Here is a 21,875-nt window from a genome sequence, read left to right on the forward strand (position 1 = left end):
TAAAGACTTTTAGGGCAGGGAAAATATTTTGTTTTTAATAGTACCCTTAAAATGCTTTGTCTATAGGAGCTGTGGAAAATATTTGTTGAATAAATGATTGACAGATGACAAAGTATGTAAGTATAGGCAGCTATCAATTACCTCAAGGCTGATTATCCCACGCTTAGAATTTCTATTGGCATTTTTATATACTTTCATTCCAAAGTTTATTTTTATTATTTCATGTTCAGAATAGTAATTTATATGTGGAAGAAAACCCATAAAGAGTTTTAATTGGTTGTTTACTAGTTTTCTTCAAAAATGTATTCTCTCATGTATTCTATGGAATGCTACTTGACTGGCAAGGGAAAATCTTTTAAAGTAAAATAATAAATTAAATCACGGAACTAATGGGCCAGAAAAACTAAATATAAATAAATAAATAAATAAGATGAAATAGTTAAAATAGTAGAAATAAAATTGAGAGAGAGGAGAGCTCTACTTTGACATGAGCTTTGCATTAATCTTTGAGAAAGCTTGCCATTTCTAAAATAAAATAATTCCAACAAGTGAAGTTGAGGAAGCAGAAGGAAGTTTTATATAATGAAATTAAGTTTAAACTTAGACTCCTTTAAAAATTAAATGTTTGAAATTCTCAGGATCTCTCACACACTTGTTAATTAATAAATGCCAAATATATCCTTCAATCCAAAATAAAGAATTAATTCCCCTTCTGAATACCAGGACTCCCTGCTAGCTGGACTGTAGAAACAAAACTGTGTACTTTCTACACTGTCAGTGGTCTTTCCTGAATCACTGGCTTGCCTGGAAAGGCTCAGCAGAGGATAAGTGAGAAGATCAGGACTCCCAAACAAGACAGAGACTCCACACCAGAGAGAGGGCCTAGAGTTACCCACATAAGAAGCAGCTCTTGCTAAGAAAAGCACCTGTGTGCATACGTAGACTCATCTCTTAAGCACAGGAAGGACTTGTGTGCTGCAGAAATTATTTTGGTGGCAGCTTTTAAGTTACAGTATTCCAGTGCACATTTGCATTTTAGTTTCAGCGTGTTTGCTTATCTCTAACCACAAGCTTATGCACTATAATTGTATGCAAGAACACGAGGTGAAATAGGCTTTTAAAATTAGATACACAAATGTGTATCGGTCAGGACCCCAGTCTAAAACACATGGCATGCTCAGTTAGTTGGGATTTTTCTTTTTTTTTTTTTTTTTAATTTAAAATTTTATTGTGAATTAAATTTAGACCTACAGAAAAGTTGCAAAAATGTTATGTAGTGTCCATACTTCACTCACCTTCCCCTTATGTTAACACCTGACAATGTACATTTGTTGATACCAGGAAATAAGCATTCTTAGAATACCATTAACTAAATTACAGACTTTATTCAAATCTTACCAGGTTTTAAACCAAATTTTCACCATGAATCTATTTCTGTTTCAGGATCCAAATCAGGATCCCACACTGCATTCAGTAGTCATGTCTCCTCAGTCTCTTCCTATTTGTAAGTCCCTCAATCTCCCTTTAACTTTCATGACCTTGACACTTATTTTATTTTCTTTGAGACAGAGTCTCACTCTGTCACCCAGGCTGGAGTGGAGTGACGCAATCTCGGCTCACTGCAACCTCCGCCTTCCGGGTTCAAGTGATTCTCCTGTCTCAGCCTCCTGAGTAGCTGGGACTTCAGGCATGTGTCACTATGCCTGGACAATTTTTTTTTTTTGTATTTTTAGTAGAGACAGGGCTCCATCATGTTAGCCAGGATATGGGCAAGGGATTTTTCAAAGAAGCCTCTTAATGAGGGGAGTGTTTACCAAGGTGTGGGAAGAGGTAGCAACCTACAAGGGATATGTAGACACCTAGCGACCAGCAAGCGTGAAGAGCCTTTTCCACTCCTAGGCCTGATGGAACAAATGGACGCAATGGTGTTACCGGAGCTTAGTTAAGAGCTGGGCATGGAATAAGGTGGCCCTCAGGGCTGTAGTGCCAGTGCTGTAGACACTGTCAGACCTGAACTCAAGCCGGGGTAGGGTGGGAGGAATAAATGCCCTGATCTTTCTATTTCTCATCCTCTGATCTCCCTCTGATGCTTTATACCAGCAAAATTGAAAGCGGGGAGGGAATGCAGTTGATGCCGCCCATGGAAATCAGCCTTCTGGACAGAGAAGAGAATAAGCTGGAGAATAAAAATACAAGGCAAACGCTGAGTTACCAACACCACAGGAAGGGAGGCGTTTATCTCATTAAATATTGTACAGAAAACCGAAGTTACATTCGCTGTACACTTTCAGCATTTTCCTCCTGAAAGATAAGTTGAGACCTGAATTCAAGTTTTGAATCTGCTGAGTTTGTTAAAAGCCGTTGAAATAGTCCTTTCAATCCTCTATCCCTTAATCCACAATAATATTTTTACTTACCTTTTTCTATGTAAAACAGTTTGTTTAGATATACATGATAATAGTTTCAATAAACTGTGCCTTCTTCAGGGTAGGACACAGTGTGCATTCAGGACTTCCTAATGGTCTTTTGAATATGTGGTGAGTCTTACAGTAATAAGAAACTACAATGTAAACTTTGTATATTTTTGGCCTATGAACTTCAGGAACTTAAGTTTAAACCTTACTCTGGGAAACTTCTTTGTTGAATAGTGAAACTCTGTGTTTGGAGTTTAAGAAGTTGGGTTCTATTTTCAACACATCCATTAATGGGCCCTTTTGAAGTTCTAGAGATTTCCAAATAGTGTTTTAAAAGGTAATTTGGGTTGAAGTTATGAGTAGGCAAACACAGCAGAGTGTTCTCTTTCATATAGTTTTCTATTCATCTACAAATGGCTTTGGTCTGCAATTTGCCTTTGGAAAATGCATGCAATTTGCTTTGATAAACTTACAATTTCAGCTTCATGCTGCTCTTTTGGGGGAAATCATAAGACTCCTATAAGAGCTGGTAAACAGAGCTGCAACTTGTCAAAAGTACTAGCATTTGAAAAATTAGAATTACAGTAATTGGATACATCTATTTTTAAAGGCGCCTGTGAAAATAATCTCCTAACACTATTTAACTCAAAAGATTTTAATGTCTCAGTTCTGGTGCTCCTGGTCTACCATGCGGAGCCAAATATATATCCAAGACAGAGAAACAGGGAACTCCTGGAGAAAATCTGAAGAGAATAATCAGCAGCCTGCACCTGGGGGTTGTGGAGGGTGATTCACAGTAAAGGAGTCACACGGTGGCTAAACGCCACCTTGACATTCCTAAAATAGTGAGAATAAGACATGATGAACATAGCAATGGGGTGATCATTTTCCTTCCCATGTCTAACTTTGTTTCATATTTCTTTCATTTGGAGCTTCCTCTTAAAAATACACAGATTTTAAATATATTTTACTACTTAATGGTAGATTATAAAATACTAAAAATCTTTTCACATCGTCCCTTGAGGTATTTTTCTTGATTATTCTTGTCTATATAGTTTTTTTTTTTATATTAGTAGTGCTGAAGCAAGGTATAGCACACCCAAAAATTAAAACAAGACAGAAAATTTCAAGAGACACTTGATTGTATCAAATCTGTGTACCAGAATCTTCACAGGTAGAAGACTTCTGGCTCAAGCACATTGAATAAAGCCATTTTTTTTGACTTCTCATTCCATAAAACTTGCTAAAATCTATAAAAGCAACAAGAAAATATCAAGAAGAAAGCTCCACCTTCATCACTAACAAGAATATGCCCCAACTCCAAATTTCACACTTGGAAGAATATTTGCCAAATACAGTTATATTGAGGACAAATGAGGTAGGAGGCTGAAAGATAGGTAGTCTTAACTCAGACCTTAGGTAGGATTTAGATCTCCCTGAAAGTGAAGCTCATGGTGCTCAAATAGCCATGTAACGCTGCAAGGAGGGGTGAGGGGTACCAAGGAAAAGTGGGGAATGTCCACATACAAGACTCCTTTTCAAAACAGATGGAGATGAAGGAGGAAGCACTCTCACTTGTCCTTGTCTTATTACCAGCCAACCTTCTGGCTGAGAAACTGTTGGAAATGAAGTTGGGAAGAGGAAAAATGAGAAAGTAGATGTCCTAAGATCCTAACAGAGAGAACTAGTGACTTAAAGAACATTATTGTGAAACACACGGATCCCCTGGGTGGCCATCTAAAAAGACTTGTTCCAGGCGTACGTGATACCCCTTCCAACCCCAGTCTTCAGACACCTCTAGTTAGTTGTCTATCTTTCTGCCAATCTGCCTCCAGGTCTATCTCTGCATCCACAGGTCCATCTACATGTGTATCAAATACTAACCGTGACTAATTCCCCTTCATTAGACTGGGATTCATTTTTGCTTTCTAAGTTTTTCTTTCCTTGCATCCTCTATATTGCTTAAATTTATAAGTACAAATAAATCACTTTATAAAATAAAATGTCAAATAAGGAATGAAGCAAACCAAGTTTTTATAAAAGAAAATTCGTGTAGGCCAGCTGCAATGGCTCTTGCCTGTAATCCCAACATTTTGGGAGGCTGAGGCGGGTGCATCACCTGAGGTCAGGAGTTCGAGGCCAGCCTGGCTAACATGGTGAAACCCCATCTCTACTAAAAACACAAAAATTAGCTGAGCATGGTAGCAGACTCCCATAGTCAAAGCTACTCGGGAGGCTGAGACAGGAAAATCGCTTGAACCAGGAGACCGAGATTCCAATGAGCTGAGATCATGCCATTGCCCTCTAGCCTGGGCTGTCTCAAAAAAACAGAGAAAAAAAAAAAAAAAAAAAAAAAAAAAGTCATTCATTAATGACTTAACAAAAAATTGTTGATGACTGAAGCCACAATTTTATCATAATTTCATAATTTTAAATATACTAAATATGTGTTATATATACATATATGTGTGTGTGTGTATATGCATATACACACACACACAAACATTTATAGATACAGAGAGAGGTTCCTCTTCCCAGTGGTGCTGAAGTCATGGTTTCTGTGCTCATTTAGCCCAGATTCTCCTCATGCTTCAAATTCTGATCCATCCCACAGTGATGCTTCCAGTTGGATCCAGAGTCCTGACTGGTAATCGTAAAGCTTTCCTAGTGTTTGGTGTGCTGTGTCTCTTGTACTTCCCATGGGGTAGGATACAACTACAAAATGGGTCTCCAGTTTATTAGGTTAAACATGTATTCCCTCAATGGTACTGTAACCATTCCACTTCAAAAGTAAATTTTATCTTCATTGTTTAGTATCACTCAAGTCCAATACTGAGGCAATAACATCACAATTGAATCTGTGCCTGTGCCACAAATTTCCATCAATAATTTCCCCTTAACTCATAGAATAGTAGATTGTGTGAGTGTAAAGGGAAAGGTGAGAGGAATGGGCTAACACTATTAAGCAGTCTTTTAAACACTTTTCATGCCGCCTTTTACTTAATAATAAAAATAGCCTTTTTGATATAGGTATTATTGCCCGAATTTAATAGATTAAAAATATTAAAACTTAAATAATCAAATAACTTGCACAAGAAGCCCTAGATACGCAGAGTGAGCCTAAGATTATAATAGAGACCAAAGACCCCGAAATCTTACTGCCTTCACCACACTGTGCTACACCAGCCAAGAATATTATGTTTAACTCTTCATCTAACCCATCAGGAAGCCAAGACCTAGAGGGGATAAGGGCCTTACCCAAGTTCACATGACCAATTAGGGCTGGCACTGAACTGGGCCTCTGGAATCTTGTCTCAGTGATTTTCCGTGCCCAAGGTTGCCTATTCCCCAGAGAAGGCATAGCTAGTGCAGCCTGAAGCATTCCCCACCACAGATCAAGTGCTTTTACTGAGCCAGAAGGCTTCCCTGTTGCTGGCGTCTCACTCACTCCCTTTGGACCACTGCTCTGTCTTTTTCGTCCGTAGGTCATTCTTGTTCTTCTCTATCCATACAGTTCCTGAGTACTGTAGTCACACGCAGCTACTAGATTTCTTTTGAGAATCTCACCAGTGCTGCCCAGTAATTGAAGACAGGTGAGAATTAACACTCTTTCATTATTTAGCTTCCAGGAAATTATACAATTAAGCCCAAGACTGAATTATGCTACACATGTACACAATTTACGAGTAAGCATGCAGCCTTAATAAAATCGCACTATTCTGTTTTGAGGTTCTGAAAACGCGTTGCATGGAAAGTTCTTTGAAAACAATTGTTACAATATTCTCCTTATGTATTTCAGCAAATCATCTCTTGGAATACTGGGACCAATAATCTTCTAAAGCAACATCACAGCACAAGATTATTTATGTATCGAATCTAAGGGTATATGGTGAAATAGACACTACATTTTAATGTCTGTTCCTTTAAAAGCAGAAAGTGTTTTCAAAATATTTTACCTAATCCACACACATTGCATATCAAAAATGCACAAAAATGTAAGCACATTTCTAATGTTCATTATTGTTAATCAACAACCTTTCTAATATCTGTCAACCTTTACGCTTAATTAGTATAACTTCTGATAGTATTTAGTAAGAAAGGAAGTGAAACAACTTGTAGTAGCCAGCCCTGGAGTGTGGATTTTCTGATTAAAAGCTAGCAGATCTGTGCTCACTTCAGCAACACATATACAAAAAAAAAGAAAAAGAAAAATGGAGCAGATCTCCTTGATGTGCAATATATGTATGTACACAATATGGCCTAAGATGAAGCAGTTAAAGTAAATTTCTACTGACAGACTATGGACTCACCATTTCCCTTGACTTGTGATCACTTTGTTCACTTACCTGCCTCTTGTCTGACTTGTTTCTGGGATCATCCTTCACTCTGACCTGTAATACAGGTGCTTTCCCAGGACTCTGATCTCAACACTGTACATGCCCCTAATTTGTCCTGACCACCACCAGCTGGGCCTAGGGCTACGGCCCTGGAGAATTGCTGGATTTGCTTGGCCCTGCTTCTTCCCAGCCTCTGTTGTTCACTTTCAGCTATGGCAAGCACTTTGCATCCCAAGGGTCTGCATTTTTCTGTCTATTCAGGGCAATAAAGCACCAGACATCAGCCAGGTCTCTAATATCTGCACTTCTCTCTGTTCAGGTACAAAACCAGCTTCTAAGGGGAGATCAAGAGTACAAGTTCGTTCAGCTCTTCTCATAATGTGGGCTTCAGTGGAAGTTCCCCTCTCTGACTTTATCATCACCCCCAAACCTCACATCACCACCTCCTTTGCTCTCTTTTGTGAAAAGTGAAATTGGGAGCAGTCAATGCTCTGATCTAGTCGTCACCTCTGAATGTAAAAACATAATTCTCAAGATGCAGAATGAAAGATGTAAGGTGGCACTCAGACTGGGTGAAAATGTGCACCAAATAGCAATGATTCAGTTTTCAAGAAGGAAAGTTTAAGCATCAGCAAATAAAGACAGACCACTCTTCAGGACCAACAAGCTCCTGCAGCTGAGCTGAGAGATCAGCCAGACAAGTGAGTGAGCAGGGAGAAGAAGCCCCACCTTTCTAAGCAGCAGCCTCAACACAGCGCATCGTGACTGTGACTGTGAAGCCTACTCGGCCGCACCTTTTGGTTTTTCAGAAGACGCACATCATCAAAGCTTTTGATGTGAATCTCATTACTATACAGTCATTTTTAAACAATTTCAATTACAAAAAAAGTTGTGCAAACACAAGATTGCTGTTGGTCTGTATTCCCTGGCACAGCTGGATCTTTGGAATTCTTGGAGAATCTTAGGTCAGTGACAAGGGTTGAGACATCCTAACTATGGGGGCACAGCTATAAGCTTCTCTAATTAGGCAACACAAAATTTCTCATAAGATGTGGAACTAAAACTGTTTTATATAAAATCTTTTAAGAATAGTTAGCTTTTTCTAAAAAAAAAAAAAAAACTACTCTATGAAAGACAAAATAGAAGGCACTTCATTTATGATATCTAAATAAATCCACATAGCAACCTAACAGATGGACTTTAGTATTTCTGTTTTACAGATAAACTGAGAAACCCTGAGAAGTAAGTGTCAGGCGTTTTCTCACACCAACAACAAATTCCCCAGGGCTCTGACACCAACTGAGTACCCAAAAATTCAATTTAATTCTGATGCTGTCTACCTGGACTGAGCATCGGATGCCACAAATTAAAGGGCACTGTCCCATAGGACTCTCCCCACTTCCAACACCAGTTGCAGTCCTGGGCCACCTAATACTTCTATAAATATATTTATATCTTTATATATTTTATAAATATAATACTGACTATAAATCTGGGGTTCCTATGATTCTCTCCTGTTTATTTAGTTCCATGTACTGGCTTATTGTAAAGCATACAACTCACAAACAGCCAAATGGAATAGATTCATAAGGCAAGCCATAGCACAGTGGGTGACACAGAGCTCCCATGCCCTCTCTAGGTAGGACATCTCTAAATGTGCCACCTCTGAACAAATTGACCTGCTCACGAACCCCAAAATGTCTCCAAATCTCATTGCTCAAGACTTTTTATAGAGCATAATCTCCAGCTGTCTCACCCTATTTTCTGGAGGTCAGTGGTCACACAGGGCTGGAAGTTCCAATCTCCTAAATACTTAGTCTTTCTGATACCCACTCCCATCCAGAGGTTATCTAAAGGCTCCACCTGAAGTCACGTGTCAGCATAAACTCAGGTGTGATGGAAACAGCTTCATTATGAATAACAAAAGATATTTCTATCACTTAGGAAATTCCAAAGGTTCTAGGAACTGTGTGCCAGGAATTCAGAACAAAGACCAAATATATCTGTGTCTTATACCACAGTAAATGACTTTTCTGACGTGATACAAATATGCTGTACTATAATTTAAACAAAGATGAATTTGGGTTTATGGTCTCAACCCTAAGATTGACTCACTAACCTAGTTATTCAAGTAATATTTGCCATTGATATTTTCTCAATCAATCCTTACTACCATGCTCCAACATCTGCCCATTTTACTATGATTCCACAGAGGTCTTTAGATATTCCGATCAGGCCTGAACTGGAAGGAAGGAATATGATGATAAAACCATTGTTTTGATTACCCCGGCTGAATCTACACATGTGAAAAGTTGGGAGAGGTCATTTCCATTTTGTCCCTTTGATAGGAATCTTTCTTTTTCTCACTGGGACCTAGTGTGAAATGGTGTCTGGTTTATTTACTTACTTTAATGTGAGCCTATCCAAATGTCGGAGTGTTCCCGAAGGCGAGAAGGATTCCTAAGGGCTCAGTCACTTGAATGAATTCAAGTTCTTCTCATGAGCTACTATATGATCTTTCATAAGTATGCAGTTTCTCTCTATTCAGTGACATAATTACAATAGCTACATTGATTGAAATAACAACAACAATTTTCCTATCACTTTGCATGTGTTATCTTATTAATCTTAATGATAACCACGAAAATTCTCCTTCTCTCTATTTTATGAGGAATACTGCCCTAGAATTAAACAAATGCTAACTACAAATCCATAATCTTTCCAAACATTCGGCTGCCCATTAAGTGTAGTCCAATTCTTCAGGTTATTCTGTCAGCAAAAAGAGTCGAACTGTAAAATATTTGAAGAGATTTACTCTGAGTCAAATATGAGTGACCATGGGCCATGACACAGCAGCCCTCAGGAGGTTCTGAGAACACGTCCAAGGTGGTCAGGGTACAGCTTGGTTTCATACATTTTAGAGAGGCATGAGATATAAATCAAATACATTTTAAAAATACATTTGTTTTTTCTAGAAAGGCAGGACAACTCAAAGCAGGGTAGGAGAGTCGGGGGAGGCTTCCCAGCTATAAGTGAATTCAAACATTTTCTGGTTGACAATTGGTTGAGTTTGTCTAAAGACTTGGGATCCATAGGAAGGGAATGTTCAGGTTAAGATAAAAGACTGCAGAGGCAAAAGTTTTTTTGAAGTCTTATAGTAGCTGCCTTTAGAGACAATAGATGACAAATTGCTTCCTATTCAAATCCTAGTTAATCCTAAAGAGGTTTCTTTAGGATTGGAAGCATCTAGAAGAAAAAGATCTAGCTATATTAATAGAGATTCTTTACAGATGAAAAATTTTCCTCCACAAAGAACAGGTTTGCAGGGCCATTTCAAAATATGGCAAAGAAATAAGTTTTGTGGTAAAATATTTTGATTTTTCTTCCTTGTCTTGTAATTTATGCCAGGTTGAAAAGTAAGTCACAATATATAGAGTTAAATAAAACCCATAGGATGAGAACTTACGATTTGTAGGGCATGACTCCCCAGACCCCTTAAATAGGAATTTGGGCAAGATTAAAAAAAATCAGAGCGTAGTCCTTAATTCTCTTTCCTCCTTCATCTTCACAAAGTTCATTTTGTTAGTAGCAGCGAATCTGGCGGATCTGCAGCAACTTGATTCTTGCTTCATCGGGAAGAATTCAGCTGAAGGGCATAGGGCAGAGGGAAAGACTGAGGCAAGTTTTAGACAGGAACTAAAGGAAGTATACTTGGAAGGGGGCCAGGTGGGCGATGAGGAGATCCAAGTGTGCTGTTTGGCCCTTGACTTGGGGTTTTATACATTGGCTAGGTTCCAGCGTTTGCATTTCTCCTCCCTTGATTTTTCCCTGGGAGGGGCTGTCGGCATGTTCAGTGGCGCAGTGGTTTACTGACTTTGTGTGCATGCTCACTTGAGGCATTCTTCCTTTACCAGCCAAGTGTTCCCAGAGGAAGGTCCTATACCAGTTAAACTCCGCCATTTTGCCTCTTAGTGCACGTGCCTGAGCACACTTGCCCAACTCCTGCGATCTTATCAGGAAGCAGCTGATCACCCGTTTCAAGTGCTTTCTATCTATTGGGAGACGGACTTTCTTTAGCACTGACTGTGACCAATTTTTATTTTAGAGAGACAGTTTGACAACTGCCTGAACATCACCTGATGGTCACTTGACATTCCTGGGCTGGAAGGCAGCTCTCCTGCCCTGCTCATGTCTGTCTAACTATCTAACAATTTCATTTCCACTATTTTTTTTTCCCTGAGAGTTATTATGATGTCATGAAATGAATGAATAAGAGCAGTTTGTTAAAACACATAGTAAATATCTACTATTTTCATTGACCACTATGAAGTAATTATCTTTTAAGTAAACTCTAAGTTCCACAATGCCAAGGACTGTCTATCTACCTATAATAAATTCTTACATCTAAACATGTCTTCGTTTAGCCCAGGGTTAAAAACAGAGTAAGTGCCTCTCAAAATTTTTTGTTCAATTTTGATTTTCCGATACAACTCAAATATTTTGTCCGATTCAGTGGCAAAAACTCTCCAGTGCTTCCCTAATTCTCCACTGTGCTTCTCATTCTTCGTACTTCCCCACTGGCCTATTCCCAGGTTCACTGTGCTCCTTCCTGTAGTTTTTCTAGAACCTAATGGGTGCCAGTGACCCCAGAGCTTGGGACAGATATGTGCAAGAACAGGGCATCACACCAAGCAGGCCGGACAGGTACACCTTCCTGCAGCTTTTAGCACAGACTAGAATACCTGCAGTAAAATGTCCCAAATGGAAATAAATTACCTAAATAATCAATGAACAAGGGCAGGTATTAATAACTTCACATGATATAAGGGCCATTTGTGGTCTACAGCTTAAGTCTCTTTCTTAGCTCATTTATTCTGTAGGAGATGTCATAGCAATGTTAAAATATGCTTCCATTCGAAGTAATTAAGCCAACACACACAGACACTTAAGGAATAACGAGACTTAAACAGTAATGTTCATATTTTTTCCTGGTGATTTCAACAGCCATCAACCATACATATTGATGTTACTAAGAGGCATTTGGAGGCAGCCTTGGAATGTCTACTTCATTCTTCATTCATTTGCTCATTAGAAAATAAGGGGGGAGAGAGAGAGACTGAGAAAAGAGAGCCTAGAGCCTATGCCTTGTGTATGCCTTGTGAAGTGATAGAGTAGATGCAAAGATGAATAACAGAATTGAGCCTCTCTCTCCAATCCACACCCCCTCAACTCCCACCCCCTCCCCCCATACTCTCTTCTCCCACCACAACGAATGCTTCCAATTTCCTGTGCTTTCACCAGCCACAAAGACGTTGCACTGCTGTTGCAGCCTCATTCCTCAGTGCGTACGTGGTTATTGCTTCTGACCCCCACCCCTTTCTATCCCTGGCCTGCTCCCTCTACAGAGTAACTGCAAACCTTTCAGGGCACCAGGTAAAGTGATCTGCTAGAGTCTGAGTCTCCTCACTTCTCATGCAGATAAACAGAATCTCTTCCAGGGATTCACAGGCATTAGCTGACTCTTGAACCATTGCAGCAGTGTGAGTGTTCACTCACCTGGGTTTTCCATTACATTGAGAGTCACTTGAGGGCAGTGACCATGTTTTATTCTTTTGTTTGTTTTGATCTTTTTTACTCTGGGACCTTGCCATGACTCTTAGCACATGGGGCATGCTCAACAATATATATCTTGAATGAATAAAGGGTAGAATAATTAAGAAACTCCTAGTGTAAATGCTGTAGAGACAGAGGCAAACCAATAAACAGAATACAGTATCACGAGCTCATGGGCACCCATGGCACTGGGATGCACCCACAGTGTTAGGGAGGGCTTCACTCTCCGTGTCTTCACTCTCATCTCACCCAGGCAAGCTGCTCAACCCCAGCTCTCAGGAGCAGGCTCAATATTGGTTTCTGCTGCAACAGAGAGTACAACGTGAAACAAAATGCGGGAGCAGAGGGTCACTTCACAGAGGGAAGCTTGTGTAGCTTGAGGAGAGTAAGGAGAGATTGCACAGGGGATGTTTCTGCTACCTGGCCTGGGGCAACACACACTACAGCAAAATGTGGGGATAGGATGGAAAAGAAAGGCGCAGTACATTGGAGAGGAAAGCGGAGGAATGCTGGAGTATGGCAGAGGGGCTGCAGAATAAACCTCCCCGAAATATGAAGGGTTGTTGAGCTGAAGGCAAGTTGAAGCAGATACAGGAAAGCTCTCTGTCCTCCCTGTATTTGCCTGGAAACAAGACATAGATTTATAAAGGTAAAGGGTGTCTTGACTTCCGTTGAGAAGAACAAAGGTTAACTACTGAAGACAGCTTTAGATTCTTACCATCTGGAGAGGAATCTTTGTTAACAACCTTTGCTAACCAGACTTTATCTGCCAGTTATTTCCCTTCCCACAAGTTGCCCTGGCTAGAAACTCAAAGTCCTTTTCCTTTTTCTTGTCACTTCTCTATAAATCTACTCCTCATCAACAAAGAACACCTTGTTGAAGATGCTCTATAAGCTGACATTCAAAGCCACCTGTTTGAGAACTTTTCATTCTCTGGGTGTCTTCCCAGAGAATGGGAATATATGAAATAATATGCTAATGAATAATATATGAAATAATATGCTAATGAATGTCTGTTATTTTCTTACTAATCAGTATGTGTAACAGAGGTCCTTTCCGACTTAACGCCTATGATGCTTGAAAAAAACTCCACAGTAGGGGAAACTAGACAGAACTTAAGTCACACATGTGTGTCCTAAGACAGAGGATAAGGAAGGTCCTTAATAGCCACGGAGATTTTCCCTGGATTAATTAAAGCTAAGAAGGTTTCCGAGAAACTACCTAGGATTTCTTCCTACATAAATCAACCAAGCCCCATGCCTCTATACCTGGGACAGTTGGCACCTGGAATAAAAGGTTAATGTTAAGAATATGAGCCGGGCGTGGTGGCTCAAGCCTGTAATCCCAGCACTTTGGGAGGCCGAGACGGGCGGATCACGAGGTCAGGAGATCGAGACCATCCTGGCTAACACGGTGAAACCCCGTCTCTACTAAAAAAAAAATACAAAAAAACCAGCCGGGCGAGGTGGCGGGCGCCTGTAGTCCCAGCTACTCGGGAGGCTGAGGCAAGAGAATGGCGTAAACCCGGGAGGCGGAGCTTGCAGTGAGCTGAGATCTGGCCACTGCACTCCAGCCTGGGCAAGAGAGTGAGACTCTGCCTCAAAAAAAAAAAAAAAAAAAGAATATAAGGCAGTGGCTTTGGACAAGAAACCTACTACTCACTCCTGTCCAGTTTTATAGAGAGGAGATTGTACTCGCACAGACGTTACCTATGCCTGGACACGAGCATAACAGCTAAAGAGAAACTGGAAAATAGAAACAAAAACAAAAACAAAAATGAAACCCTACTTTCTCTTAGTACTTGGGCCAGACCTTGATTACAACACCCTGGCCATCTGGAGTAGATGTCTTCCCAACAGTGCTCAAGGCTGAGGTTCAGGAATCAATGTAAAACTTTCTACTTGTCACTCCCTTGAAGCTAGAAGAGCGATAAGTTTGTGTGAAAGTCATTGCGGTTTTTGCCATGTAAAGTAATGCCATTACTACATCATGGTTTTGCCATTAATTTAAATGTCAAAAACCGCAATTACTTTTGCACCGACCTGGTAGCTATACAAACTGTTTCCTAGACAAACGGCCAGTGGACATGTTGGTCAGGGACCTTGTCCCAGCAGGTCTGGAATCTGGAGCAGAGAGTGCCCATTTGGCTGCACTCTACACGGATGCGGCCCCCATTCTGGCTTTTCTCGTGAAACCCAGCAGCGCAGGAAGCCTGGGGAGAGACACACACAGGAAGTGAACATGGAGGTCGGGCACCTGCTTTGTCTGCAGCCTAGTGAAACATCACCCAGAATCTTAGGCTCTGTCCACACAGATTAGGACTCCTTACTCTTTTTGGGAGCTGTGACTGCCAGAACAGTTAAAAGACCAGAGAGCGCTTCTTCATGTTTCTTTCCCTAAGGATGGAGATAGGAATATGGGGCAAAGACGAAAGACGTCTTTTTTGCCCAAACTTGAGAGTATCCTTTGGGCAAGTACATGGTTTTCCAATACTTATTTCCCTGAAATGTAAAATGGGGAAAATAAACAAAATTTTCTTACACACTGGTTGAGAAGATTAGAGTAGATAAGGTACCGAAGAATTATAATATGAAATTAATAAACATTAACTTTGTGCTAACATAAAGCTATACCTCAAGTCGGTGCCTCAAACGGGCATTGGTCCTTCTCTCTGACTGCCAGGGGATGATATTTTATGAGCAAGTTTTAAAATCTGGTCTTTTGGTTCCCTAACTTCTGCAGTGTCCATCCCAGGGTCCTGCATGGACCCTTTTCCCACCGTGTTTTCTGTGCCATAGAAACCATGCCAGCTCCGTTCCGACGCCACACGTGATTCCGGAGTGCTGGGGTGGGGGAAATTAGTAGAGAGAGGAAATTAACTTTCAAGTTTTATAATCAGTTAACATTTATAAAGCATAACTTGGGTGAAGAAAATGGGTGAAAAAAAAAAAACCATGGAATTCTTACCTATGAAGTCAAGTACAAGCTTGCAGTGCTGGAGAACACACGCTCAGAATATAAATGGACATCAAGAAATGGTAACAAAGAGGCAGAAGATCTGCATAACACGGCAATGCCCACATTCGCTGAAATGAAGTCAAAGCACTTACATGATTATGATAGGATTATAATCTCTGAAATGGCAAATCCCCTGTCTTCTGTTTGTGGCTAGTTAAACCAGTAGTACCGTGCCCTGCCTTGGGAGCACCATGGCTAACCAACAGCGTGGTCATGAGCAGCCATCACAGTGCAAGGCCCAGGAAGCTGGGCTATGTGAGAACCCAGGGCCACCTAGCCCAGTAAAGGAGCCTCTGAGGGAACCCAGGTTATGCTCTTCAACCACAGAGTGCCGTATAGATGAGAGACCCTACCCTTTCCCCGTTTCAATAGGGGCAGAGCTGGAGTCAATGGCTAGATTCATAGGGAAAAAAAAATGTAGCTCACGTGTTAGAAAGAACATATTAATAGCTTTGACAGTCCAATAATGGAACGGCTAGCTTATAAAATTATGTTCTTCACACCATAGAAAAAGGGCATGTAGCCATATTGGGGGGCACATTTCCATAAATCTTAACCGTTGAATGTTACATGTTCCCTAAGAGACGAAAAATACCTGAAAATGGCTCTAATAGAGAAGAGGAGGGAGCTTGAGTGAAAGGAACAGGAACGCACAAGGGAGGAACCCATTAAGGCTCCATATGTTTTTATAAAAAAATGGAGAAAAACGGTAGGAAAAGGAAAGGTTAATTTACTGCCATTTGTTATCCCTCAAATATACCAGGAATCTATTACGTACAAACGCACATTTATTTGGACACTGTGGGAAATACATTAAATAAATTAGCCAGAATGCAGTTTTCATAAAACTAACAACCCAATAGAAGAAAGCATATTCATAAATAACGATGTTATCATGTAGAAAGTGACTTAAATGTGGTGCACAGAAAGCCTTCTGAGAATTAGGCTTTACATAAAAATGGACAAATCAGCCTGTTTTCCTTGTAATTAAGAAATGAGATAAAAATTAAGGGATTTGAAATCAATTGCTTCTTATTCATTAAAAAAGTAGGTCAAAAAAGTTTGAATCAGAGAAATGAGAAAGAAAAATTTTAGAAAAAATATTTTTTGCTCTATTCCTCCCATTTTATAAGCATTATTGAATCTCAGGTTTGGATTAGACACCCAAGAACATATTTGTGAAATATTCCAAATGTTTCCCCATCAAGGTCATTTTCTTTAAAAAAAAAAAAAAAATCAATAAACCAGGGCCTGGCTCTTTCACTCAGGCTGGAGTGCAGTGGCATCACCTTGGCTCACTGTTCAACCTCTACCTCCTAGGCTCAAGCAATCCTCTTACTTCAGCCCTCTGAGTAGCTTGGACTACAGGCTTGGACCACCACACTCACAGCTAATTTTTATATTTTTCGTGGAGATGGGGTTTCACCATGTTGCCCAAGCTGGTCTCAAACTCCTGGACTCCAGTAATTCACCCACCTCAGCCTACCAAAGTGCTGAGATCAAAGGGTCATTTTCATTTAACTTAAGTAAGATTGGCTTATTAGAGAAATATTAGAAAAAATTAAGTAAGCAAAAGAAAAATGTGTGAACTATAATTACATTAAGTGTATGTTAAAATATAACGTTTTCAATGTCTATAAATATAAATTGATATGCATTTACATATAGACATAACGTAAATAATATACAATGCAAAATATTAAGCACATTTTTATGACATGATTCACACACATAGAAATACATTTCTCCATTGATAAAATGCTTTGTGATATCATCTTTAATAGCTCATTTCTTTGTAAGGTGCACTATAATACACGTTTTATTGTGATAAAATATACTTAACAAAATTTGCCATTTTAACGATTTTTAAGTGCACAGTTCAATGGCATTAAGTACATTGTTGTGCAACTATAATACATTTTTTAAAACCTTAGTTGGACATTTACTTTGCTTCTAATTTGATATTACATATAATGCCACAATAAACATACCAGTAGTTGTTCATATTTTAAATTATTTTGCTATAAATTTACTTATGTACCGAAGTATATATGAATGTCAATTTCCATATACTCTTGGAAACAATAAGTATTCATATTACATTTTGTTTATGTGTCAGACAGAAAAAACAGCGGTATTTTAATACTGTATTAATTTTTCTTTATTTATTTTCAAAGAATAATATTTGACATATATGTATTTGTAATGAATTACAAGGTGTTGGCTGGGCATGGTGGCTCACGCCTGTAATCCCAGCACTTTGGGAGGCCGAGGCGGGCGGATCACAAGGTCAGGAGATCGAGTCCACGGTGAATCCCTGTCTCTACTAAAAGTACAAAAAATTAGCCGGGCGAGGTGGCGGCGCCTGTAGTCCCAGCTACTCGGGAGGCTGAGGCAGGAGAATGGCGTGAACCTGGGAGGCGGAGCTTGCAGTGAGCCCAAATCTGGCCACTGCACTCCAGCCTGGGCGACACAGCGAGACTCCATCTAAAAAAAAAAAAAAAATGGAATTACAAGGTGTTTGTCTTAGGAATTGACACCACCTGAGGAAGTCAGAAAGTCATACTGTGAACATTTTTAAACTCTGTCCCTTACACTGATGGGAATCATTAATTTGTCACAGCATAATTTTTTATGTTGCATTGTTTTTCTGTTGGTGTTATACGTGAACTCCCGTGGGTCCCCGTTGAGGGCTGCCCCCAGGAGGTGTCAATTCATTGGTGTACGGGCACATCAGCAGAGAGGCTTTCCAAAGCCCTCAGGCACAAAGATGCTGACACTGGCGGCTGCTGCAAATTGCGAAGCACAGGGAAGAGTTGGGGAGGGCTATGGGGATGATGGTACTGGTGGTTTCTGTTACAACCAAGGCCAATCTTCTCACCACAGTGAAAAATCATTACTAATGTGTTTCATATTTCTTTCAAATGGATTTTTACTACAAATACTATATGAGGAATATTGTTGTTTTGGCATTGTTTCCACTCATATTGTTAGCAGTCACCATCTTGTTAAAACTATTTCCATCATTCTAATGACCACATAGTTCTCTTCTGGATTGCTTTACTATAGCTCACTTAATGCAGTGTTTACCCACTGATACATCACAGTAAAATGGAGTAGTAGGAACGCTTAAGAGATGCCAATATGTGGTCAATTTTTCTCATAAGTGTGTCTATTTTTATGAAAACTGAGGATCATGCTCTGATAGCAGCATCTGCTAGAAAGAACGTGGAGCTGAAGACGGGAAAGAGAAAAAACCCTCCTACGCATTCAGTACTAACAAAAGATCATATATTTATTAAGGCACTTGAAGATTTTGCCCAAAGAATACAAAAGAAATTCACAGCAAGGATTAAGCTCTTCTTCTTAAGGAGGAACTGAGATAAAAAGTAATCAAACAAAAAGCAAATGAATATGGTATGAACCAATCCCTTCAAAATTTCAATTTTCTAAACTGCAGAGAAACACAAATATGTTGAGCACTGTTACCTTAAACAATTCCTTGGTGCTGCACACTTTTTTGTTTCTATTTGGCCTCAGCTATAGAGTTTAATTAAGCATAACTTCCAGTTTATGGCACATAATTATCATTAGTTCGTGGAAGACCTCATTTTCCTTTATTTTCTTTTTGCTTTTCCTGACCCCCAATCCTGTTCTACGTTCCCACACAGACACCCAATCTAATGTGTTTGTTCCATGTCTTTGGATTTGCCTATAACCTTATAAAAAGAGTGTTGGCACTGCTCAGTGAAATAAAAGAGGACACAAACAAATGGAAGAACATACCATGCTCATGGATAGGAAGAATCAATATCGTGAAAATGGCCATACTGCCCAAGGTAATTTATAGATTCAATGCCATCCCCATCAAGCTACCAATGAGTTTCTTCACAGAATTGGAAAAAACTGCTTTAAAGTTCATATGGAACCAAAAAAGAGCCCGCATCTCCAAGACAATCCTAAGTCAAAAGAACAAAGCTGGAGGCATCACGCTACCTGACTTCAAACTATACTACAAGGCTACAGTAACCAAAACAGCATGGTACTGGTACCAAAACAGAGATATAGACCAATGGAACAGAACAGAGTCCTCAGAAATAATACCACACATCTACAGCCATCTGATCTTTGACAAACCTGAGAGAAACAAGAAATGGGGAAAGGATTCCCTATTTAATAAATGGTGCTGGGAAAATTGGCTAGCCATAAGTAGAAAGCTGAAACTGGATCCTTTCCTTACTCCTTATACGAAAATTAATTCAAGATGGATTAGAGACTTAAATGTTAGACCTAATACCATAAAAATCCTAGAGGAAAACCTAGGTAGTACCATTCAGGACATAGGCATGGGCAAAGACTTCATGTCTAAAACACCAAAAGCAACGGCAGCAAAAGCCAAAATTGACAAATGGGATCTCATTAAACTAAAGAGCTTCTGCACAGCAAAAGAAACTACCATCAGAGTGAACAGGCAACCTACAGAATGGGAGAAAATTTTTGCAATCTACTCATCTGACAAAGGGCTAATATCCAGAACCTACAAAGAACTCAAACAAATTTACAAGAAAAAAACAAACAACCCCATCAAAAAGTGGGCAAAGGATATGAATAGACATTTCTCAAAAGAAGACATTCATACAGCCAACAAACACATGAAAAAATGCTCATCATCACTGGCCATCAGAGAAATGCAAATCAAAACCACAATGAGATACCATCTCACACCAGTTAGAATGGCGATCATTCAAAAGTCAGGAAACAACAGGTGCTGGAGAGGATGTGGAGAAATAGGAACACTTTTACACTGTTGGTGGGATTGTAAACTAGTTCAACCATTATGGAAAACAGTATGGCGATTCCTCAAGGATCTAGAACTAGATGTACCATATGACCCAGCCATCCCATTACTGGGGATATACCCAAAGGATTATAAATTATGCTGCTCTAAAGACACATGCACACGTATGTTTATTGCAGCACTATTCACAATAGCAAAGACTTGGAATCAACCCAAATGTCCATCAGTGACAGATTGGATTAAGAAAATGTGGCACATATACACCATGGAATACTATGCAGCCATCAAAAAGGATGAGTTTGTGTCCTTTGTAGGGACATGGATGCAGCTGGAATCCATCATTCTTAGCAAACTATCACAAGAACAGAAAACCAAACACCGCATGTTCTCACTCATAGGTGGGAACTGAACAATGAGATCACTTGGACTTGGGAAGGGGAACATCACACACCGGGGCCTATCATGGGGAGTGGGGAGGGGGGAGGGATTGCATTGGGAGTTATACCTGATGTAAATGACGAGTTGATGGGTGCAGCACACCAACAAGGCACAAGTATACATATGTAACAAACCTGCACGTTATGCACATGTACCCTACAACTTACAGTATAATAATAATAAATAAATTAAAAAAAAAAAAAAAAAAAAAAAAAAAAAGAGTGTTGGGTTTTTGTACGTGTTTTAGGATGTGTAAATGACATATTGCCATGGAGCCTATTTGTGTGTGTGTGTAATGTGGTAGCTTTAAGTAATGTTCATGTGATCACAGGTGCACCTAATTCACTGCTCCTAAGTGCTTGCTGCACTGAATACATCAATCATATTTTACGTATTTAGAGATAAACACATAAAATGGCTACAACCAGTAGCTATCACAAACAGCGATAAAAAGAATGAGCTTCACACATGATTTTTCATTAACTTCTTGGGAATATACACCCAGGAACGGGCTTGCTGGTAACAGCGTGTACACATATGCAATGTAACTTCTGTCGGCTGCTCTCCAGATCAACCTTACCAGTTGCATCCACCCTGGTCACTGCCACACACACCACTCCATCCATAACAATGCTTGGTATAATTCAAACATCTATTCTTTCCCTGAAATGCATCTCCTAATATGTATAAAACAATATCTCAGTTTACTATTGGTGAGGATGAGTATCTTGTCATATAATTCTAGATATTTAGGTTTGTTCTCTATATTTCCCTGTGTTCTTATTGATTTGTAGAATTTCTTCCATATTTAACATATTAGCTTATAATTGGTTTTAGTTGTTGCAGATCTCTCCTTTCAATCTGCCCTGTGTTTGCTAACATCACCTATACTTTCCTTCTTTAATGAAATATTTAATCTTTCTTTAATAGAACCCACTAACTCTTTTTTTAATAGTCTTTTGTTTAAGAATCTGGTATACTATCTTTTTCCCCCATCCTTATGTCAGGGCTCAATGATATTCTACATTTTCTTACTTTAGCTCGATAGTGTTTAGGGTTTTTAAGCACTCTGGAGTTCACATTTATATATTGAATGAAATAAATTGAACATAACTTTTTTCCTTTTAGTGGCCTTTATCCTTTACATATTCCCTACTAATTGGGCATTCCAGTTCTATCACTTAGCATATCTGCTACAAATACATGATTATATTTCTGAGCTTTCTTTACTAATCCCTCAGTTAATTTTGAATAAG

Source organism: Papio anubis, chromosome 10, assembly GCF_008728515.1.
Source record: "Papio anubis isolate 15944 chromosome 10, Panubis1.0, whole genome shotgun sequence".
Lineage (NCBI taxonomy): Eukaryota > Metazoa > Chordata > Mammalia > Primates > Cercopithecidae > Papio > Papio anubis.